This window comes from Heteronotia binoei, chromosome 7 (genome assembly GCF_032191835.1).
Source record: "Heteronotia binoei isolate CCM8104 ecotype False Entrance Well chromosome 7, APGP_CSIRO_Hbin_v1, whole genome shotgun sequence".
NCBI lineage: Eukaryota > Metazoa > Chordata > Lepidosauria > Squamata > Gekkonidae > Heteronotia > Heteronotia binoei.
In genome coordinates this window covers 84,863,126-84,888,395 of record NC_083229.1, presented here as the reverse complement: position 1 = coordinate 84,888,395, position 25,270 = coordinate 84,863,126, and the positions used below count along the sequence as shown (strand labels likewise).

Here is a 25,270-nt window from a genome sequence, read left to right as displayed (position 1 = left end):
AACCAAACATTAGAGAATTAGAGATAGGCTGTTAGGCATTTGAGAAATATTTTGCAGATAAAATCTCATTGCTCCACCAAGACCTGCCTATCACATTAGATACAGTAAGTGAAACTGAGGCTCCGCGCCTGTCTTCGGATTTAATACTGGACCACTTCGACCCACTCAGCCTGGAGGAAGTTGATGGAATTCTCTATGCTGCTCGCCCAACAACATGTGATTTGGACCCTTGCCCCTCTTGGCTGATTAAATCTTGCCAAAGGGAGCTTAGATGTCCTCTGTGGGACATCATAAATAGATCCCTCCTAGAGGGGCATTTTCCAACGCCTCTGAAAGAGGCCTTGGTCCGCCCCCTCTTGAAAAAATCTACAGCAGACCAGGCCGAATTGGCAAACTACCGACCGGTGTCTAATTTACCATTTTTAGGTAAAATTATCGAGAGGGCAGTGGCGCTGCAGCTACAGGGATTTCTAGATTACGCTTCTGTCCTAGACCCGTGCCAGTCTGGCTTCCGGCCAGGCCACGGGACGGAGACGGTCCTGGTCGCCTTGGTGGATGACCTCCAGCGGCAACTGGATCGAGGCGGTGTGGCAGTACTGATGTTATTAGATTTGTCGGCTGCATTTGACACGGTCGACCATCAGTTGCTGATCCACCGCCTCGCCGACATAGGGGTTGAGGGGTTGGCCTTACAATGGCTTTCCTCCTTCCTCATGGGTCGGGGACAGAGGGTGGCGATTGGGGGTGAGCGATCCCAGAGGCGCACACTAGATTTTGGGGTGCCTCAGGGAGCAGTTCTCTCCCCGATGTTATTCAACATCTATATGCGCCCCCTCGCCCAGATTGCCCGGAGATTTGGGCTGGGTTGCCATCAATATGCAGATGACACCCAGCTTTATCTACTAATGGACGGCTGGCCTGCCTCCGCCCCAGAGAACCTAGACCGGGCTCTGCAGGCTGTTGCAACGTGGCTTAGACTGAGTGGGCTGAAGCTGAACCCAGCAAAGACAGAGGTTCTCTATGTGGGTCGTGGCACTCTGGGGAAGGAAATATCTCTTCCGGCCTTTGACGCTGCGCCACTGAAGACGGCGCAGCGGGTAAAGAGCCTGGGTGTTTTACTGGAGCCTTCATTATCAATGGAGGCCCAGATAACAGCCACTGCCAAGTCAGCATTTTTCCATCTGAGGCGGGCGAGGCAGTTGGCTCCTTTCATAGAGCGTCAGGACCTAGCAATGGTGATCCATGCGACGGTCACCTCAAGACTGGACTACTGTAATGCTCTCTACATGGGGCTGCCTCTGTGCCGGACCCGGAAGTTACAGCTAGTGCAGAATGCGGCGGCCAGGCTGCTACTTGGTCTCCCAAGATGGGAGCATATAAGGCCGGGGCTGCGCGGACTGCACTGGCTGCCGATTGTATACCGGATCCAGTACAAAGTGCTGGTCATTACCTTTAAAGCCCTATATGGCCAAGGACCGACTTACCTGAGGGACCGTCTCCCCATATGAGCCCCAGAGAGCACTGAGGTCAGTAGGAAAAAACAGACTGACTATCCCTGGGCCAAAAGAAGTTAAACTTCAAAACACCCGCACTCGGGCCTTTTCCGCCGCGGCCCCACATCTCTGGAATCAGCTCCCAGAGGAAGTGCGGGCCCTGCGGAACTTAGACCAGTTCCGCAGGGCCTGCAAGACCACCCTCTTTAAACAGGCGTTTATCAATGACTGAATTATAGGTGCACAACAAAGGAAACGCCAAAATGGTCTGGTCTAGGGATCCACCACCACTACACCATCTGACAGACATAGCGTCAAACAATAATGTTTACTGCCAGACTTAATAGTGTTAGATTTAGAAATGTTTTAATTAATTATTGATTGGTTTTAATGTGATTTTAATGTCTTATTATTGTATTGTTCACTTTTAAATGTTGTTAGCCGCCCTGAGCCTGCTTCGGCGGGGGAGGGCGGGATACAAATAAAATTTTACTTACTTACTTACTTATAGATTAGGAGATGCCCTTTTCAATAAGCCCAAAATTGCCGTTCTCAGGGCTTCCTGACTCAAGATATAATTTTTTAAAGTTTTAAAAATACACAAAATGGCGTCCACGATTTTTCAGACCCTTTTGGAAGTTTCTTTCTTTTTTTCACCAAAAAGCCACCAAAATCAGTTCCAATATTATAATCCAATATATTTCACTTTGTAATCTTGATATCTGCCAGCTCCACTAATTTTCAAAGTCTTATTCACTTTTCCTGAATATTTAATTTTTTTTAATCCTTCCTTTAATGGCCACCGTAATTTCTCTATGGTTTTCAACTCCTAGTGAAGGCCAGGAGGTTTAAGAGTTCCCTTCTTCTAATGGCTCCTTTCTGCTTTTTTTGCCACCAAGTTACATTTCGATGGTTGTGAGATCTCGCGATGCTTGTAGGATGCCACTTCCTGCAACGTCTTCCAGTTCAGCAACTCAGTGACAATGGGGTTTTTTTACAGAAACCGCAAGTATTCCAAACAATAGTTGTTTTTCGTCTTTTAACTTTGCTTCTTAAATGCCAAAAGTCCCAAAATTACCCCCCTTCTCTTCTTTACAACTTTAGAGTGATATAGTTAAGTCCAAATCTTAATCTTTATCTCAGATAAAATTGCTTTTAGTCTCGAAATGATAGATAAAGATCTTCTTACCTTGTAGCCCAATATATCCTTTTTAACACCGTTCTTATCAGTGATAAATGTTTAGATGTTAGAATAGTCCAAAGAAAGCTTGAAACATGATGAATTTAAGTCAGATTAATGACCACGGATGTCCTCTGTAGACGCTGGAATGTAATTCTTCACCAAGGACCCTTCAAAGCCCATAAGGAACCCCATTGGGACTCCTCATAAGCCAAAGTAAATCCCCACAGAACTTTCCAGAGCCTTTTCCCTCACTGAGAAAAGTAGGCAGCAGGCGTTGGGGTCGCCTTCTCTACCCAGAACAGAGGCTCCGGTCCGCTCCTTTTTGTGAGAAGTGTCTCAACTCGCCATGTTCCAACTCTGGAAGTCCAAGCACCAGTCATTGTTGACTCTGGGGTGACACTGCTTTCACAAAGTTTTCACGGCAGACTTTTTACAGGGTGGTTTGCCATTGCCTTCCCTGGTCATTACACTCCTGCCCCCCCACACACACAGCAACCTAGGTACTCATTTTACCAACCTCAGAAGGTTGGAAGGCTGAGTCAACAATTGCTGGTGCAATGATATCATTTGAAGTGGGCTCTCACAGGGAAGCGGATGTGCGCTTGCGACGAGTCGGCTACAATGGAGCATTCAAACATAGAAAGTACGCGCAGGAGTCATCGGAAGCATTCTTGGTCCGGATTTAATGTACTATCAAAAAAGTCCGCATCCCAGTCATGTCAGTGTGGGACACGAATGAGCCAACGACCATTGCCAGATGCTGATGTTTGGACAACCGCAAAAAATCTGACATGCATCTGGCTTTCATCCATGCCCATCTCGTCAGTTTATGTGCGTCTGACCTCGGCCAATGTTATTTATCTGAAAGCCAAAGTGAAGGCAGGGCATTCCCAACATATTGTAGTTAGTGGTTTTTTTTAATTAAACAAAAAGGTTTATTTAAAAACTTCAAAAAATTAGTTAGTGTTATTTTTGAAGAATGGGCAGGAGCAACAAACTTATTTTAAGTTTTGGGAAGTTTCAGCAGAAGAAATTTCTCAGCATGTCTCAGGAACATATTATTTAGAGATCAGAAGATTCTTGTGTACCACTTCAGAATTTCTAGCTGAATTTTATGAACTTCACAGAATGCAGAACACATCCCCAGCTTTGTCTGAAAACATGCATAACAATAAGATTCTTCTTTAAAATTTCAAGATGAATATATTCTGAAGAAATAGCATCTCATTATGCTGGTTCTGCATCTCAATTTCAGTGTAAGTATCAAACACAAGATAAGTACGCCAGTATTAATATGATCTTTATGCAGTTGTCAATTGTTAATCGGCTGTGAATATTGGATAGTATTTCCATAATTAATCATATGATACTTTCTGATTGGAAGAAAAACTTGAGTCTTTTTTTCTAAATGAGAAACTGTGATGGCAAATAAATCCTTTCAAAAATCCTTTCAATCCTTTCAATATGGGCTGATGGGAATTGTAGGCAAAAAACATCCAGAGAGCTACTGTTTGCCACCCCTGGCATAGATAGACATCACACCCTTTGAACCCTGACCAAGCCAGCAGCAACCTTAGCCAAGTCAGCCAGAACTGCATTCCTTAGCGTTACTGCTCAAATAAATAAATAAATAAATAAGCCCTGAGTCTACTGAAGTATTTCTGCTTTGGATGTCACTGTCAAGTTTCCTAAAATTGTCACTATACACATGCATGAACACTTCTGCTACAGACAATTGTGCTCCAAAATCTTTCACATTAGATGCTATCTCATTTGAAGCACAGAGTAGGCCTCCTTTACTTAGCAAGAACCTATTTGTAATGGCAACAACTTTAATATGCACAACTGGCTTCAGAAATTGTCCTTAGTCTTTGTTATCAGGAAGATAGTATCCTCAAAGTGAGCTGCAGAAACAATTCTGCTTTACAATCCCACTAAAATCATCTATCACAGTAATTTACCATACCAAAGTGCAACCATCAGTTCTGCCTCAGCCTATAGTCCTGAAGAAAGTACAAGCTTTAATTTCCAGACAACATTGGCAATTTGTGCCTGCTATGCAAAACAATAGCCCTGACTCTTCATCTAGTAATATAAAAATCACTTGTGATTTTGTGCTTCAAGATTTTCTCATCCCTGCTACACTTCACTGGCTGTCGTTTAAAACAGAGGGACATTCAGATCAGTGACAGCCTTTAGATGTTCTTCAGGAAAGGGAAGAAGTAATAACAACATGGGACTGCTGTTTTTACTGGCACCCTGGCATCCCGGCATCCCTGATGACATCTAGTTTGAGCCTCAGGATGCATCTTTGTCCAGTAACAAGAGGAGATGCTGGTTCTTCTAGACTCCATTCACTAATGAATGGACCAGACTACTTGGGATTCCAGAGCAATTTCTGAATGGAGTCTTTCCTAGAGAAGGGGGGGGGGGGACATCCTTAGCATACATGGAGAACATTTAGCACCTCTTCCTATTCCTCTTCTGCATTCCTTTTTAAAAAAATTAGAAGTAACAGAAGTGGAACTAGACTGCAAGAATTGCCAAACACAGAACAATTTGTGAAGTTATCTGCCTACCTAGAATTAACCCAACATCTTATGAGGATAGATATGAGGTTTTTCAGACCTGAGACATAAAAGAGGAAACTTTTTTATTCTAGATAGTAGGGAAGGAACCAAAAGCAGGCTACATTAGTTTCCTCTCCTCCAGTTTATCCTCATAACAGCCTGTGAGGTAGGTTAGGATGAGTATGTTTCAAACCTGGGTCTCCCAGATCCTAGTCTGAAATTCTAACCACTGCACAACACTGATTTTTGTGGTGTGGCTGCTACTAAACACTAGCAGAAAGCTGACATGAGTGAGTCATGCAAGTCACATAGCATTCTGTTGTTCAGTGGTTGCTGTCAGGCATGGCCCCAGTGACTCCTCTCTAGGGTTCCCAGCCTCCCACTAGAGACAGGGATTCCCCTGGTTTTGGGGCCCCCAACCTGACAGCACAGAGCTGGTCAACAGAGGGATCCCCACCACCAAAGAACTCCACTGACATCCAACATGCCTGGCACTATGACATCACCCGGATGTGATATCATCATGCCAGGCATGTCACACTGGTGATGCTCTAGCATTTAGGTAAAAACTCTATGGCACACATGAGATCTATCCCCCGATGGCAGCCAGGTAGGACCTGGCAACCCTAGTCCTCTTGTAAAAGTCAAAAGTACCCTGACACCTCTCCTTGCCTTTTACAAACAGAAACTAAGGCTTGAAGGCAACAATATTGTTTGAGTTGCTGAGCAACAGCTACCAAGGAAAACAGTCTCTTAAATCTACAGGTGCTACTTTTATCATTTTGCTCTTTTTATCATTTTGAAGGGTTTTAACTCTCCCACAAACATTTTATTATTTTTTCTCACATTATTCTGCAAACCTGGGGCTTTTCTCAGGTTTACAGAACCATTTGTCTAGACTGTCCATAGGTCAAATCTCAAGATTTAAGTATACGCAGATGGGGCTGCATTTAAAGCTAGGTATATTTATAACAGATACTGCATTCCAGAATTACCAATAATTATTATTAAAAGAATACGGTACAGCTCTTTCTGCAAAAGCTAAGGTTTTGTTATCCAACTGGGGTCTAAGAGCGAAAACATGGCTCTGTTTCCCAAGCAATGCTTAAATATAACTGCTACATCATGCTTCAACCACAGTTAGTTAAAAAAAAGAACTAATGGTAGTAATGAGGCACAAATAGTGCTGACTAGGAAAATCACACACACACACTCATACCTGTAGTTATACATGGAATATATTTGTCTTAAAAAGCAGCATCCTAAATTGTATACTTTAGAGGCAAAAATTCAGTGGGAATGTATTCTGCCCAGGCCTCACTTAAATGATTGAGAGCTGTTCAAGAGCACAGTGCTTGTTCATATTCCATTCATTTCAATTAGGTACATGCAGGAAAAACCCATTGAATTGTATCACAGGTCTGCAACCCTCCACCCATATGCATGGGAACAAATTCCACTGATTTCCGCAGGATTTATTTCCAAACTGCAGTTTGGAGTATAATAGGTTGTTATTTTATAGTAACATAAGTTTAGTTGTAAAAGGTTAAAAAGATAGTCTCCTGTGCAAGCATCAATTGTTTCTCAATTTGGGGTGATGTTGCATCACAACGTTTTCACAGCAGACTTTTTAATGGGGTCATTTGCCATTGCCTTCCCCAGTCATCTACACTTTACCCCCAGCATGTTGGATACTCATTTTACCGACCTCAGAAGGATGGAAGGCTTAGTCAGCTTTGACCCAGCTACCTGAACCCAGCTTCCACCAGGATCAAACTCAGGTCATGAGTAGAGCTTGGACTGCAGTACTGCAGCTTACCACTCTGTGCCATGGGGCATAAAACCATATAGAATAAGTCCTTTTCAGAAACAAAAATATCGATAGTGACATATTCTGTGAACATGTGTCAAAGCCAAAAGATATTTTATTATTATCTTCACCCCTCCCCCATCCCCACTTCCCTGTATGCCTGGAATATTATGCCAGCTTTTCCAGGGGATGGTTCAGTAATAGTCACTGTATTTTGCATACAGAAAGTTCCAGATTCAATCCCTGGTATCTCAAAGGATCCAAAATAGCCAATGGCAGAGAAGATAGTGATGTAGATGGACCAATGATGTGACTCGGTATACAATTTTGTACAATTTTTTTCCTCAGTTTTTTTCAGACTGGGTCTATTGGACCTGAAAAAATATTGAGATTCCTGAAAAAACCTGAATCCCAATACCAGTAAAGTATTCAGATCTGGGATTTTTCAGAAACACTTTTTTTAAAATTCCAATAGATCTGAACTGATGAACTATAAGGAAAAAAGCATCAGCAAAGTCACTAAAAGCAGCTTATAGGCTACTATTTTAAACCAGACTGCCTAACAAAGCCTGCCCAGGAGCCAATTCTGTGGGATGAATTTTTCCCACAGGCTCTGCTGGACAGCCTAGTTTAAGTTGGACTGCCCAACAGAGCCTGCCCAGGCGCCAATCCTGCAGGGAAAACTCTCCCCGCAGGCTCTGTTGGGGTTCTGCTGTGCAGCCTGGTTTAGACCAAACCCACAAAAGAGACAGCCGTGCAGAAGCAAACAAACAAACAAAGCACGAAGCTCACGACCAATACACTGCAGTCATGCGATATTTCAAATATCTCAAACCCATTTGAAACATAAATAAATCAATAGTAACACCAGTTACTTGTAAATACACTGACTTGAGAAAAGTCCACAATACAAATTGCTCTCCACCCATTGAACCTGCGTCTTCTCAGTAGTTAAAGAGCCCAAGCTCTGCTTTTCTTCATGAAGTCGCTGAGTGGTAAGTAGATGTGTTGATGGCTGTTTTAGCAAAATGTCTTCCAATATATAGTTATAAATGGATCCAATGCCAGATATAAAAAGCGCAATGGTGGACCGGTAAAATGAAACCGTTTCCCAGATTATTGCTTCCTCATGCATTGGAATTTGCTAGTAAAACAATCACAGAGACTAATGAAGTCAGAGCAGCTAGGCTGGTGCTTCCGGAAGCCAAGTACTTTTTGAATTTTTGCAGGCAGTTTATCTCTATGTGTGAATATATATTTTTAGTTCCAGATTACGAAGTATTTTGATCAGAGGAAGTTGACATCGAAACACATAAATTCTACCTGGGAAATGTGTTATCAAATATACTTCTTATTCGTCCTTGAGTCTTCGCTACAGTGCAACATTGTTGTTTTGAGAGTCTTTCAGCAATAACTTTGTTTCTCCATGGAGAGGTCTGCCTGTCAACACTGCTACACTATAGCAGCTCTTTTGGGTGGACTCTTTAAGTGACTCTGGTTTTTGTATGATTTGTAATGATTTCCATGTATTTTCATAAATTGTGAGCATGTAAAAATAGGCTTATTGCTACTTAGCCTTAAATGTATCTTGGCATTGAGCTTTTGTAAGTGTTTATAGTTTATTGTTAGTCCTTAGAGACTTCTTGAGAGATGTTACATCTCTTTTGAACAAGGTTCTCTCTAGGTTCTCAACCATACTGTGTTTTTCCCATTTGGTTTACACCTCCCCTGGAGACTGGCAACAGTGCTCACTAGAAAACCCATGGCCATTAGAAATGTACATCTATGGCAAACAGTGCCAGTGTTCAATGAAAATGCATAGAATTCATAGAAGTAGCTCCAAAATCAGAGCCACCAAGAGAGTAAAATGAAACTGAAACAATTGACAGGGGATCTCCTTTGACATCCGTTTCTTAAATATATATATTGTATAAACACAAATCCAAATAAGCATGTCTTAAAACAATGAGCAAAAATCTGGTATAGAAACATAGGATGTTAGAGTCACAAAAACCATATCACTCAGCAACACTTAAACTTACATTACCTAAGTAAAATTCAGGTGGGTAGACATGTTGGTCCAAACCAGCAGAACAAAGCTGGAGTCGTGGCACCTTTTAAGACCAACAAACTTTTAATCAAACTATAAGCTTTCAAGTGCATGCATTAAAAAAAATTCCTTGAATAAAACTTTGTTGGCCTTAAAAGTGCCACTGAACTCCAACTTTGTCCCATTCAATGGACCAGGATGTATTTGAACTAGTACATGCATTCCAAAAGGAAAGAGCAGTGCCTTCATAATGTTGAACTATCATCATTAGTCTCATTTTGGTGTGTACCAAACTCTCTTTCTGGTTTCTAATTTTATAGTTTGACTGATGTAGATCTTTTAAAGATGTAATGGTTTCAAGTTTTCACAGATTTGAAATATCGCTTAACAAGACCACATTTCAAAGCACAAATTGAGATACAATAATGTCAGACATTATAGTGCAGACTGAGTAACTGAGTACTGATAGATATCCAAGAAAACAAAACAAAAAGTCATTCAGAGCTATTCTGTCTCCCAATTATGCAATAACACGTGCCACTGTTAAAAAAAACAAAGGGATATTTTCTGTCACCTATTATGTTTTCCCTCAACAATTAAGTTTATTACAAGATGGAAAGGCTCAATTTTGCTATCAACATCCCAGCATGGATTATTGATTTTTTATAAAACTGCAACAAGAAGAGTACCAATTTATGGGCCCAGGATAATCACACCATCTCAGAACATAGAAACGGACAGTACTCTGCTGCTCTTTGTGCATGACAGAGACCTAAAAAACCTGCCATCAGCAGTTTTTATAAGAAGCTAGAGAGAATCAACAACAGAAGCATCCATCAGAGCTGAATGCTTCACCCTTGCAATGGGATTTGGAGTCATAGAATACTACATTGGGAGTATAAACCTAACAAATTAAAAAGCAAGACTCTTCTGAGGCCTTTGTCTTATACTGAGTATTTCAATGTAACGTTCTCCCATCGCAGAATATCTGAAATCAATGCAATCGAAAGACCTCAGAAAGATATCATGAGTGCAGAATCTAAGCAAATTCACAATTTTTCAGCTGGCCTCTGTAGCTATACCATTCACAGCAGCTGAATCAGCAAACATTAGCAAATAACATTTATAACCATGTAGTGAAAAGGTTCACCTGCTGATTTTGGCACATCACTTTTCAATTACAGGAATGAGAGCATGTCAAGCTTGGTTAGTTGGCAGTTCTATTAAAACTATTTATTTTAACTAGTATTTATAGTGCCACATAGAACTAGGGGGGAGGGGTGGGCTCCCTCTTGGGTATCCTGCCCCCCCCCCAGGGAAAGTGTATGCACAATTACATAGCCTCTCCTTTCCCGGTGTAGTGAACGCCGCATGGTCACTGTCCAGCTATGCCAGGCAGATGGTCACTGCAATGGCCTCTCCTGCATTACTGCATCCACGGCAACACCTTCCCGCTGGTCCCCCCCCCCCCGTTTCTCACAGAGTTTGCCACGTCATGGTGCGACCAAATGTCCGGCGGTAAAACCGGATGGGCAGGCTAGGCTCACCAACCTCGCCAGCCAAGAGAAGGAAAACTCTAACATCAAACCCAGGCAGATAGAGTTCGTTAATGTAACATCTACCACCTGGAGGACTCGCTGCCGGCGTCCCGGCTTACTGGGCCATGGCAGATGACCCAAAGGTGAAAGGGTGGCGCCAGTACCGCGCACACTGTGCTTCACCTAAAAATTCCTCTGCGCAGGCCTGAAGGGCATATTCACATCCACAACCCACAACACACCAAGTCCTGCAGCGATGGGCAAGGGGCGAAACGGCAGGTGGAACATGCCACTGGAAGCCGCAGTCCCGATCCTGCATGTAGGCGGTTCAGGGTATTGGTCGCCTGATGCTGACCCGGAGACGAAAGCATTTTTCGGCAGCACCCTGAACGACCAAGCAGCCTTATCTAGGGACAGCACTGCTTGCTCCACACGGAGAGGGGCCTAGAAAAGGTGGCCTAAACAAAGCTCGTCTCCCCCACCCCAGTTGGCTAGCCGTGGTCAACGGGCATCCTTACTTGCGGTCAAAAAATAACAACAAAGAAAAGGCATGCACCTGCCTCACAAAGTGTGCAAAGAGTAAAGCTTGTGTGTTGGAACATCAGAACCATGCTTGACACAGTAGACAGTGGTCGCCCTGAACGACGCTCTGCTCTAGTTGCCCACGAACTTCTCAGGTTGAATATTGACATAGCAGCTCTCAGTGAGGTCCGTTTCCCTGAGGAAGGTAGTCTTCAAGAACATGGTGCTGGCTATACCCTCTACTGGTCGGGTAAGTCAAAGGCTGAGAGCCGCCTTTCTGGCGTTGGCTTCATGGTCAGGAACTCCATTGCCTCCAAACTCGAAAACCTGCCAACAGGTCACTTAGATCGCATCATGTCCATGCGCCTCCCACTTCAAAACAAGCAGCATGCAACACTCTTCAGTGTGTATGCCCCAACCCTTCAAGCAGATCCTGCAGAAAAGAACAAGTTCTATGCTGATCTACGCAACCTCATACGGAAAACCCCTACAGAGGACAAGGTCATCCTTGGCGACTTCAATGCCAGAGTAGGTAAAGACTCGGAAGCCTGGAAAGGAGTACTTGGCAAACACAGCATTGGCAACTGCAATGATAATGGGCGCCTCCTGCTAGAATTCTGCACGGAGCACCAGCTCACCATCACCAACACTATCTTTCAGCAGAAGAACAGCCTGAAGACAACCTGGATGCACCCACGGTCCAAGCACTGGCACCTTATCGACTACATTCTGGTGTGCCAGAGAGACCTTTGAGATGTCTTACACACCCGAATAATGCCCAGTGTGGAATGTCATACGGATCATCGTCTTGTACGCTGCAATCTCCGTCTTCACTTTAAACCCACACCCAGGAGAGGAGGTATCCCTTGGAGGAAGCTTCAGATTGGCAGCCTTCAGTCAGCCGAAGTTAAAGCTGCCTTCCAGGCAAAACTCCAGTCAAGAATTGAGGACCCCAGTTGCCCCACAGACCCTTCTCCAGAAGCACTCTGGGAACACCTAAAAACTACCATCCTGTTGATCTCTGAAGAAGCCCTTGGGTTCTCCACAAGGAAGAACAAGGACTGGTTTGACGAGAACAATCAAGAGATCTAAGAATTACTAGCAAAAAAGAGATCTGCCTACCAAGCACATCTTGCTCAGCCCTCCTGTCCCGGGAAAAAAGCAATCTTTCGCGCTGCATGTAGCAACCTCCAGCGCAAGCTTCGAGACATTCAGAACGAGTGGTGGACCAAGCTTGCAGAGAGAACCCAGCTGCGTGCAGACACTGGTGATTTAAGAGGGTTCTACGAAGCCCTGAAGGCAGTATATGGCCCATCATATCAGGCTCAGAGTCCCTTGCGTAGTGCAGACGGCCAAGTGCTCCTCACAGACAAGGCATCCATACTGAACCGGTGGTCGGAGTATTTTCAGGTTCTCTTCAGTGCCAACCGCGTAGTTCAGGATTCAGCAATCCACCTCACCCCACTTCAACCAGTGAAAGCAGAGTTGGATGAGATCCCCACCCTAGAAGAGACTGTTAAAGCCATCAAGCAACTGAAAAGTGGCAAGGCAGCGGGAGTTAATGGAATCCCACCAGAGATCTGGAAGCATGGGGGCACAGTACTACATAGCTCACTTCACAAAGTACTTGTCACCTGCTGGGAACAAGGCAAACTACCACAGGACTTTCGCGATGCAATCATCATCACTCTACACAAGAACAAAGGGGAAAAGTCAGACTGCTCCAACAACCGGGGGATAACCCTGCTCTCCATCGCAGGCAAAATCCTTGCCAGAATACTCCTGAACAGACTGGTGCCCACCATTGCAGAAGAACTCCTCCCAGAGAGCCAGTGCGGCTTCAGAGCTAACAGGAGCACCACCGACATGGTATTTGTTCTCAGGCAGCTCCAAGAGAAATGCAGGGAACAGAACAAGGGTCTATATGTGACTTTTGTCGACCTTACCAAAGCTTTTGATACCGTTAGCAGGAAAGGCCTGTGGCAAATCTTGGAACGTTTAGGATGTCCCCCAAGGTTCCTCAGCATGATCATCCAGCTACATGAAGACCAGCGAGGCCAAGTCAGACACTGCAAGGACCTCTCGGAGCCCTTCCCAATAGGCACAGGTGTAAAGCAAGGCTGCGTTCTCACGCCAACTCTCTTTACGATCTTCTTTAGCATGATGCTTCAAAGAGCCGCAGTAGATCTAGATGATGACGATGGTGTCTACATCCGCTATCGCACCGATGGCAGCCTGTTCAACCTGAGGTGACTAAAGGCTCACTCCAAGACAATGGAAAAACTTATCCGAGAGCTACTGTTTGCTGATGATGCTGCACTCATCTCCCACTCGGTATCAGCTCTGCAGCATATGACGTCCTGCTTTGCAGAGGTTGCCAAGCTATTCGGCCTAGAAGTTAGTCTGAAGAAGACAGAAGTTCTCCACCAGCCTGCGCCCCAGGAAGATTATCACCCTCCCTGCATCACTGTGGGTGAATCAGTTCTGAAGACAGTCCAGCAGTTCAGCTACCTGAGGTGCATCATCTCCTCAGATGCCAAGCTCGACAAGGAGATTGACAACAGGCTGGCAAAGGCAAACCGTGCATTTGGCCGACTGCACAAAAGAGTGTGGAGCAACAAGCATCTGAAAAAAGGCACAAAGATCAATGTTTACAAAGCAGTTGTGATGACAACCCTCATCTACGGCTCCGAATCGTGGGTTTTATACCGTCATCACCTGTGACTCCTTGAGCGCTTTCATCAGCACTGCCTTCGCACCATCCTCAACATCCACTGGAGTGACTTTGTGACCAACACTGAAGTCCTCAAGAGGGCGGAGGTTACAAGCATTGAGGCACTGCTGTTGAAGACGCAGCTGCGCTGGGCAGGGCATATTTCTAGGATGGAAAACCACCGCCTTCCCAAGATTGCTCTGTATGGCGAACTTTCCATCGGCCATCGAAATAGAGGGTTACCAAAGAAGAGGTACAAGGACTCCTTGAAGAAATCCCTTGGCACCTGTCGCATCAACCATCACCAGTGGTCTGACCTAGCCTCAGATCGCAAAGCATGGAGGCACACCATCCACCAGGCTGTCTCTTCCTTTGAGAACGCACGCATAGCTGGTCTTGAGGACAAAAGGAGATTGAGGAAGAATTGCACTGCTACAGCACCAACCCCAAATCAGACTTTTCCCTGCAGCCACTGTGGCCGGATCTGCCTGTCCCGCATTGGTCTTGTCAGCCACCAGCGAGCCTGCAGCAGACGTGGACTACTGCACCCTTCTTAAATCTTCGTTCGCGAAGTCAAGCCGAGAGAGAGATAGAACTTGGCAGGTTCGGACCACCAGAAAATAATTTCAGAGTCCCCCAAGGTGTGATGTCCCACATAGAAATGCAAATACAACACAGACTACTGACAGACAATTCCCATATAATTTTTCCCAGGTACAAACCTTCCTTGGGTTCAGCTACTGGTTCTTTAAATAATTTCTGGCCTCTTTCTAGGAAACAACTTGTAAGTAGGCAAAGAAAGAAAACCTGAGTATCAATCATAGAGGCAGGGCATTGCAATAAATACATTACATAGATTAAAGGCTATAAAGAAACACCAAAAACCCCACCCTGCCACTTCCCAGGCTTGTCACTTAAATACACCTCCTAGTCCCTGAAGTGTGGATCCATTACTTGCTCAACAGGTGCAAATGCTCAGGGGCCTTCTTCCTTACTATTAATTTACACTGTATACATTTGAACCCAACCACTGATGCAGAGGAGGCTGAAGTGGACCAGTTCTATGAAGATCTACAACACCTAGAATTAACAGCAAAAAAAGATGTCCTCCTCATCATAGGCGACTGGAATGTCAAAGTAGGAAGTCAAAAGGTGACCAGAACAACTGACAAGTTTGGCCTTGGAGAACAAAATGAAGCCGGGCAAAGGCTAATAGAGTTTTGTCAAGAGAACAAGCTGGTCATAGCAAACACCCTCTTCCAACAACCTAAAAGGCGACTCTATACATGGACATCACCTGATGGGCAACACAGAAATCAGATTGATTATATACTCTCCAGTCAAAGATGAAGAAGCTCCCTATAGTCAGCAAAAACAAGACCTGGAGCTGACTGCAGCTCAGATCATGAGCTACTCATTGCAAAATTCAGGCTTAAACTGAAGAAAACTGGGGAAGCCATTAGGCCATTCAGGTTTGACCTTGATCACATCCCTCATAAATATACAGTGGAGGTGAAGAATAGATTTAAGGGACTTCTGGGTTTTGAGTCATGGAGGATTGAGGTGCTTCTCAATAGAGGAGCAGACCAGAGCCTCTGTTCTGGGCAGAGAAGGTGATTAAAACGCCTGCTGCCTGCATCTTCTAGGCAAGGAGATGGACAAGACATGCTTATAAAATTCTGAGGGGATTTACTTTGGCTGACGAGGTATCCCAGTGGGGTTCCTTTTTGGCTTTGAAGAGTCCTCGGAGAAGAATTGCATTCCAACGTCTACAAAGGACATCTGGGGTCGTTAAATCGACTTAAATTCATCATGATCCAAAGCTTCTTTGGGACTAATTAATATCTACTTTGGAAGAGAACGGTGCTTGAAAAGATCACGATTTTTAAAGGTAAAGATCTTTATCTATCACTCTGGGACTAAAATAAGACTTATTTGGAGAAAAAACAAAGGTCTGGATTCATTTATATTATTTTAAAGTAAAGAAGACAAAGGAGGGGCTAAATTTGGGACTAAGAAAATTAGAGAAACAAGGTTAAAAGAGGAAGAATAAATATTGTTATGCATACCTGTGGTCGGGCTGGGCAACTCCCTCTGAAACAGAACTGCTGATCAACAGGACATCACAGGAAATGGCGTCATACAAGCAACACGAGACTTCTCAACTATAGAAAACAAGACTTCATGGCAAGAAAGGAAGGAAGCGGCCATTAAGAGAAGAGAAAACTTCTAGCCTCCTAGCCCTCTCTAGGACTATAATCATAGAGAAACATTGGCGGCCATTGAAAGAAGATCAAAAGTTTAAAAAAAAATTAAAAGACAACAGGACTTTAAAAATTAGCAGAGTCGGCAAATATCATCATTAGAAGCTTAAATTTATTGGATTATATGATTTGAACTAATTTTGGAGCACTCTAGAAGAAAAAGAATTTTTTTAAAAAAGGGGGGGCAGAAAAGCCTCAGGCGCCATTTTGGAAAAAATAAAATCTTAAAAAATTAATGTCTCAACCTAGGAGCTTCTGGGAATGGCGATTTTGGGCTCATCTGAAAGGGCATGCTCCAATCTATAAGACTGTATAATTAAAAGTCAATTTAGTGAGGTCAACTTTGAAGCCTATTTTTACAATGGGAAGGCAGTGATGTCTATCCACAAATCAGGAGCAAAGCAGATTCATACAAGGGCTAGGTCACTTGAGGAAGTGAAAATGTCTAAATTGCAAGATCAAATGGATGCCATGAAGGCAAGATTGGTTAAAGTGATAAAAGACTCTATAACTGAATGTAAAAAGGAATTTAAAAAAGATGTAGAAGTTCTCAGAAAAGATTCCCAAGCAGTGTTAAAGAAAATGCAAGAGGTTGAAGAAAAGGTAAAAGGCCATGATGTAAGAATCAACACAGTGGATTCCACTATTTAAAAAAATGCAGGAGAAAGCAGTACTACAAGATTGTAAATTAATGGAAAACCAGATATGTTTGAGAGGGGTGCCTGAATATGATGAAACTGATTTAAGGATATATATATAATAAAAATCATTGCTGAATTTTTAGGAGATGACCCTGATGAAATCAGTTATTTTTATGACTATATTTACAGGGTTAATTCAGACTATGCAAGGAGAAAGAAACTACCAAAGGATGTGGTAGTGAGATTTGGGTAGGATTTTAAGTAAACAATTTGAGAACAAGCTGGAGGTGGATGGCAGTAGTGTAAGAATCATGAACGAATTGCCAAGGAAAGTTATAAATGACAGAAGATTGTATAAAAAACTGACTGACAAGCTGAGAGAGAATGAAATGAGATACAGATGGATACTTCCATAAGGTCTAAGTTTTGAATTCAAAAGGAAAGAGATTAACCTCTATCTCCATTGATTTTTATAATGACTTTAGAGGTATTGCTTATGCGATCCAAAAAGATAAAGAGAGAGAGGGATTGAAATTGAAAGGTTTTCCCAAAAATACAGAGCGTTTGCAGATGATGTAATGTTTATAAATGAAAATCCAACTCAAGTTACACCGTTGTTGCTTCATAAGATACAAGAATATGGAGAGATGGCAGGTTTCTATATAAATAAAGAGAAATCAAAAATTTTGTGTAAAAATATGTGTCAAGCATGCGGGTTTAATGACGAGTCGAAGTTGATACAAAGACTACGTTTATTGATAGACCGATACTTTAACCGAAGCCATTTCTTGAGAGTAATGAAACTGATACATTGATACAATACTTTTAAAGCATACTTCAAAGGGATTCCAAGGGGGCTGCGGGGAAGCGTTCACACCTAAACTATCAAACTGTCTACTTTCCCAGGACGTTTATCAGAACTTTGTCCTTGCTTCTGCCAGATGTCTCATAATCCCTCTGGAGAATATATGGGAAGGTGCTGATTACTTTGTTCCCTTCACACTACTTTAACTTAGCAGCCATAAAGCAGGAAAGGAAGAGGGGAAAGAACAATAAACAAACAGACTTGGGTCCTCCATGACAATTCACAGAACAGATTTAGGCAGACCCTAAAACAATCAATTGACAATAATATTCAGCCATGCTTGACAATATGTCAAAGAATAAACAGGAAGAACTACAAAGTTTAACAGAGTGTGAAGTGACTCACAAAGTAAAATATCTAGGTGTAGAAGTTACAACAAAGAACATTGACTTGTATAAAAACAACTATGAGAAGCTCTGGAGGAAAATTGATGAAGACGTATTAAAGTGGAATAAGTTAAATTTGTCTATACTGGGCAGAATTTCCACAATTAAAATGAATGTGTTACCAAGAATTATGTTCTTGTTTCAAACAATTCCAATAGTGAAGGACAATAAACAATTTAATAAATGGCAAAGGAAACTCTCAGAATTTGTATGCGCTGGCAAGAAACCAAGAATTAAAATGAAAATTTTGACCGACACAAAAGAAAGGGGAGGCTTCCATTTGCCGGACTTAAAGTTGTACCGTGATGCAGTTTGTTTGGTGTGGATCAAGGAGTGGATGACGTTACTAAATAGAAAATTATTAACATTAGAAGGCCATGGAAATGTCTTTGGTTGGCATGCATATCTGTGTTATGGGGAAAGTAAGATGGATGGCTTCTTCTTACATCATTATATAAAAAGTAATCTGTTAAAAACTTGGTCGAAATACAAAAGATATGGGGACGAGAGAAAACCGCTTTGGATTGTGCCAACAGAAGTAATAAAGTTATATTCAAATATCAATGAAGAGAAATAGCTATCATATAAACAATTGTTAAAAATACATGGCGGTAAGGTGGAATTAAAATTGGCGGAAGAATTAGAATATAAGTATAATTGGTTTCAACTGCAACAAATTAAGAGTTTGCTTGAACAGGATATTAAAAATGATGGAGTAAGACAAGAACAAACAGAGCTGGAGAGAATGCTGTTTGGCGATAATGAAAGATTGATTTCAAGAATTTATAAATTATTATTGAAATGGTCTACAGAAGATGAAGTAGTTAAATCTCAAATGATAAAATGAGTGATAAATATAAATAAAGGAATTCAGATGGAACAATGGGAGTACTTATGGAAGAACTCTATGAAGATATCAACATGTAATAACAGTAAAGAAAACTGTTTTAAAATGCTATATAGGTGGTACATGACACTTAAGAAACTGTCGAAAATGAACAATCAGGTGTCGGATAGATGTTGGAAATGTAAAAAACATGAAGGATCTTTCTACCATATGTGGTGGACTTGTGAAAGGGCAAAGCAATTCTGGCAAATGATTCAGCAAGAGGTCTCAAAAATTTTGGGTTACAGCATTAAGAAGGCACCAGAAATCTTTTTGTTGGGATTACAAATGGAAAAATTTCCGAAACAAGATAGAATGATAATTTGGTACATGCTTTCAGCTGTGACATTATATGTGCAGATGTGGAAGCAAGACAAAATACCAGAAAAGTGGGACTGGATTATGAAAGTTATGTATTGGAGTGAAATGGACAAGCTTACAAGAATCTTAAAAAAATATGATGTATTGAAATTTAAAAATGGAGAAAATTTCAGAAATAGGTTGAAAAACAATGGAAGGTTAAAGGACATTTGGTGATTTTTGACAATAGTTGAACACTAGGGGGATAGTAAATGGACTACAGGGGAAAAAAATGTGATCATACCCTTTCTTTTTCTTTTCAACTTATTTTGATAAGGATTATAGTTAAAAATGTGTTATGGGAATATATATTTCTTCAATTTTATTTTTATGATAAGGACTAAGGACTAGAAAATTATAATGAAGATGGATGATAATCATAGTAAATGGGCTTTTTCCCTTATTTTTATTTTATTATAGTTATAAGATTTTTATGAAAATTCTTCAAATGTTAAAATTACCTTTTATTGTTTTTTTTAGTATTTTAATCAAAATGCACCAGTGGAGGTCATGAAAAGGGAGGGAGGGAGGTGGAAAATTCAATGAATTGGTACTGAATTTTTAATAATAGATAAGTATTAATATAATATATTGAAGAATAATAAAATTGTTTTTTAAAAAAATAATAGATTTAAGGGACTAGAGTTGATAGAGTGCCTGAAGAACTACGGACAGAGGTTCATGACATTGTACAAAAGGACGCAACCAGCACCATCCTAAAGAAAAAGAAATGCAGGAAAGCAAAGTGGCTGTCTGATGAGGCTTTACAAATAGCTGAGGAAAGAAGGAAAGCGAAAGGCAAAGGTGAAAAAGAAAAAAATCACCCAACTGAATGCAGATTTCCAGAGAACAGCAAGGAGAGATAAGAAGACCTTCCTGAAAGAACAATGCAAAGCAATAGAGGAAAATAATAGAATGGGAAGGACAAGAGATCTCTTCAAGAAAATTGGAGAAATCAAGGGAACGTTTCGTGCAAAGATGGCCATGATAAAGGACAAAAAAAGTAGGGACCTAACAGAAGCAGAAGAGATCAGGAAGAGGTGTCAAGAATACACAGAAGAATTATACAAGAAGGATCTCAATGCACTTGACAACCATGACAGTGAAATCGCTGACCTTGAGCCAGACATTCTGGAGTGTGAAGTCAAATGGGCCTTAGAAAACATTACTAACAACAAAGCGAGCGGAGATGATGGTATCCCAATTGAGTTTTTCAAAGTCCTAAAAGATGATGCTGTTAAAGTTATGCACACATTATGTCAACAAATCTGGAAAATGCAACAGTAGCCATGGGACTGGAATATTCCAATCCCAAAGAAGGGTAATGTCAAGGAATGTTCAAACTATCTCACCATTGCACTCATTTGACATGCCAGCAAGGTCATGTTAAAGATCCTACAAGCTAGGCTTCAGTAGTATGTAGATCGGGAACTACCAGAAGTTCAAACTGGGTTTCGGAGAAGTAGAGGAACTAGAGATCAAATTGCCAACATTTGTTGGATTATGGAGAAAGCACAGGAGTATCAGAAAAACATCTATTTCTGTTTCATTGACTACGCTAAAGCCTTTGATTGTGTGGATCACAACAAACTGTGGCAAGTCCTTAAAGAGATGGGAGTACCAGACCACCTCACATGTCTCCTGAGAAACCTGTATAGAAGGTTTCAAGAAGCAACTGTCAGAACCGGATATGGAACAACTGATTGGTTTAGAATAGGAAAAGGAGTTCAACAAGGATGTATATTTAATTTATTTATACGCTTATTTAATTTATATGCAGAGTACATCATGCAGAATGCTGGCCTGGATGAAGCACAAACTGGAATTAAGATTGCCGGGAAAAACATCAACAACCTCAGATATGCAGATGACACCACTCTAATGGCAGAAAGTGAGGAGGACCTAAAGAACCTCTTGTTGAGGGTGAAAGAGGAGAGCACAAAAGTAGGCTTGATGCTCAACATCAAAAAAACTAAGATCATGGCATGCGGCCCCATCACACCTTGGCAAATAGAAGGGGAAGATATGGAAATAGTAACAGACTTCACATTTCTGGGGTCCAAGATCACTGCAGATGGTGACTGTAGCCATGAAATTAAAAGACAGCTATGGCGAACCTGGGCAGTATAATAAAAAGTAGAGACATCAGCCTGCCAACAAAAGTCCATATAGTCAAAGCGATGGTATTCCCAGTAGTAATGTATGGCTGTGAGAACTGGACCATAAGGAAGGCCGAGCACAAAAGAATAGATGTTTTTGAGCTGTGGTGCTGGAGAAGAATCTTGAGAGTCCCTTGGACTGCAAGAAGATCAAATCAGTCAGTCCTAAGGAAAATCAATCCAGACTATTCCCTGGAAAGTCAGATGCTGAAGCTGAAGCTCAAATTCTTTGGCCACCAAATGAGAAGGGAGCACTCAGTGGAGAAGATCCTGATGCTGGGAAAGACAGAAGGCAAAAGAAGAAAGGGACGGCAAAAGATGAGATGGCTGGACAGCGTTACTGATGTAACAAACATGAATTTGAGCAGGCTTCGGAGGATGGTGGAAGACAGGAGGGTCTGGCGTGACTTTGTCCATGGGGTCACAAAGAGTCAAACAACAACAACAACACATTTGAACTGTGACAAGAAAAGAGACTGAGGAACAAAATAAGACTCAGAGATCCAGAAGGATCTATGATCTGCTCAAGAACTCTTATCTTACTAGCCTGAAATCCATGCTTCACAACGGCATTTAACTGCCTTTATTTTATTTTATTTTAGGTAGGAAGGATGTTTTGTTTTTTGGAAAATTTATGAACTCAATTGCCATACCAACTGTTATGAAAAATGCCTATTCTAGCTTAGAGCTGACTTCTCTTTTTGGTCTGCACAACAACCCTGTGAGATAGCTTAGGCTGAAAATCTGTGAGTGGTCTGAAATCACAGTGTGAACCACTAAGGAGGGAAGCCACCTTAGCAGGGTATAATGACACAGTGTTCAGCCTGCAAAGCAGCCATTTTCTCCAGGGAAACTGATCTCTGCCACCTGGTGAGTAGCTGTAATTCTGAGTGGCAACAATGGCTCCCCAGGAGGAAGTGGCTGGTTTGGAGGGTGGAGTCTATGACATTGTATCTGTCTGAGGTCCCACTCCTCCTCAAATCCTACCCTCTCCATGTTCCACCCTTCAAATCTCCAGGGATTTTCCAATGTGGAGTTGACAACCCTATGTCTTTCTCAGCAGCAGCAATGTTGTTACACAGGTCCAGGGGCTTGGGCTGGGTGTTGATGAGTCAATCAGGACACCAGTTCAACTGTCTGCACTAGTCTCTATTAACTGATTTTTACCTCAGAACACAGAGCTTCACAGCTGACCAATCAGAGAAAGGGGTGTGCAAGCAGGCATCAATCTGCCCCCACACTACACAGTTTTACTTTTATGCAAAAACACATTTTACCCCTTTTCACCCCCTTGGGTGGAATTTCTAAAAATCCCTTCTTAGTGGATGCTTATGTCATACAAAGAATGCACCCCCTAAATTTTGGGTTTCTAGGTCCAGATATTTGGGCTGGGCATTGAGTCAGTCAGGACACTTGCTGCTGATAGATAGATAGACAGACTGACTGACTGACCACTGGAACAGGTCAAAGAATTTCAAATTTCTTTCCACTAGGGTTGCCAGGTCCAGCTCAGGAACTATCTGGGAACTGGGGGTGGACCAAGGAGCAAGGTTATGACAAGCATGACTGAAGTCTGAAGAGAATTCTGGTCATCACATTTAAAGGGACTGCACTCCTTTTAAATGTCTTTGTTCCATAGGGGCACCTTCTTTTGGGGTTCATACAATTGGACCCTCTGGTCCAATCTTTTTGAAACCTGGGAGGTTTTTTTGAGGAGAGGCACCAGACGCTATGCTGAAAATTTCATGCCCCCAGAACCCCAGATACTCAAGGATCAGTTCTCTATTATATCCCCCCCTCTCATTTTTTCAGGAAGGCTTTACTATGGGATTATTCTCAGTTAGCAGGTCAAACTGCATCACACCTCAAATGCACAGGAAAGGCACAAGTTATGACTTTCTTTATTCCCAGTTGCATAGTAAGTACATGTTGCTCATCAGGAAGGCGCCCTATATAACAACATTCTTTGATATTACTTGTTCCAAGAGATGAAGAATTTGGTCATACATTCTGCTTCTTTATTCTTCCAATTCCATGCAAGATAGTACTTTCTCTCCTGAGAAGTGATGCGTCATTGAGACTTTAATGTAGAGTAATTTACTGTATCATGCCACATATAACGATAGTATATCATTATAATACTCTTCTAGAGATTCTTGACTTTAAAGTTAATCACTGTCACTTGTAATTTTTCACGCCTTTTTGCAACTTAAAGCACAGATGATGCTGAGCTTTTAGCTGATTTGTCAATTAGATGATAATTGCTCAATGTGGGAGCTAAAAAGAAGAACTGATATTATAACTTATTTTTCAATAGCTATCCTTGCCAAGCTCACTTAAAAGCATTTAATATTTGGCATGTTAGCCTAGTGCTATGAATCCTATAGTAATTTGCATGGTCAGAACAGATTCCTGTTTCACTGTATATCCCAGCTAACATTGCAAGCTGATATGCTCATGGCCTTTTACCAGAGATTCAGTGTTCAGATATTAGTGCAGTAGAAAGAACTTCTCATGGCATGAAACTGAACGTGATCATCTTTGTGTTACCATAGATCAATTATTCTTGGCAGACTTGCTCTTCCACTGACCTTGCCCTTAAAAGCCACATAACAATTGTTTTATATATATATATATATATATATATATATATATATATATATATATATATATATATATATATATATATATATATATATATATATATATATATATATATATATATATATATATAGCTTTTTTGTAGAAAAAGTCCATCAGGAACTCATTTGCATATTAGGTCACATCCCCTGATGCCAAGCCAGCCAGAACTGCATTCCTGTGTGTTCAAGCTAAAAAAAAGGCCCTGTATATATCTGTATGAAGATGCAGGGATGGGTAGGTATAAAAAAGCAAATATGACTTTCCAAAAATGTACACAAAAAAGGAAGAAAACGTAACATTAAAAAATTAAGAACCTAGAAGATTAAATGAATCCAAATTAAAAGGCCCAATATTTAGATAACTAAATGTAAGATGAAGATATTTATCAAATATACAAAAAAGTATTTATTACAAGCCCAAATATACCCTCAATTCACATTAAAATCATATAGTTAGCTCAAACATTGACCATATGCGACCTTGACCAAGCATGTTTGGACCTTGTGGCCTTCTTCAGTGGTCAAGCATAATTATTACATATTAGCTCCAGATGCTGCAATAATATTACAATAACTACTCAATATAGGACCAAGTTAGAACTGTTTCCTAATAAATACCTATGACTCAAGAGACATCATTTGAATTCACCTTCTGCCCTAGTCTGGCCCACATATGTTGAAGAAGAAGAAGAAGAAGATATTGGATTTATATCCCGCCCTCCACTCCGAAGAGTCTCAGAGCGGCTCACAATCTCCTTTACCTTCCTCCCCCACAACAGACACCCTGTGAGGTGGGTGGGGCTGGAGAGGGCTCTCACAGCAGCTGCCCTTTCAAGGACAACCTCTGCCAGAACTATGGCTGATCCAAGGCCATGCTAGCAGGTGCAAGTGGAGGAGTGGGGAATCAAACCCGGTTCTCCCAGATAAGAGTCTGCACACTTAGCCACTACACCAAACTGGCTCTCCAGTGTTGAGTGGTAATTCAGTTGTGTACATTCCTATTCTGGTCCAAAGAAAATCAATTTCAAGTGCAGTATGGAGCCAATTTAACATAGTGGTATATAGTGCCATCAGAAACTACTGGTGCTCGCACAGGGGACCTTTCCCTTTCCTATATAGTGCAAGAGCCCCATGGCGCAGAATGGTAAAGCTGCAGTACTGCAGTCGGAGCCCTCTGCTCACGACCTG

General features: G+C 41.8%; 1 protein-coding gene across 4 annotated transcripts in view; it reads right to left on the bottom strand.

Annotated features, from left to right (window-relative positions):
- Positions 1–25,270, bottom strand: part of LOC132574744 (A-kinase anchor protein 7-like) — a 68,239-nt gene that overhangs the window by 41,358 nt on the left and 1,611 nt on the right. The window lies entirely within an intron of this gene.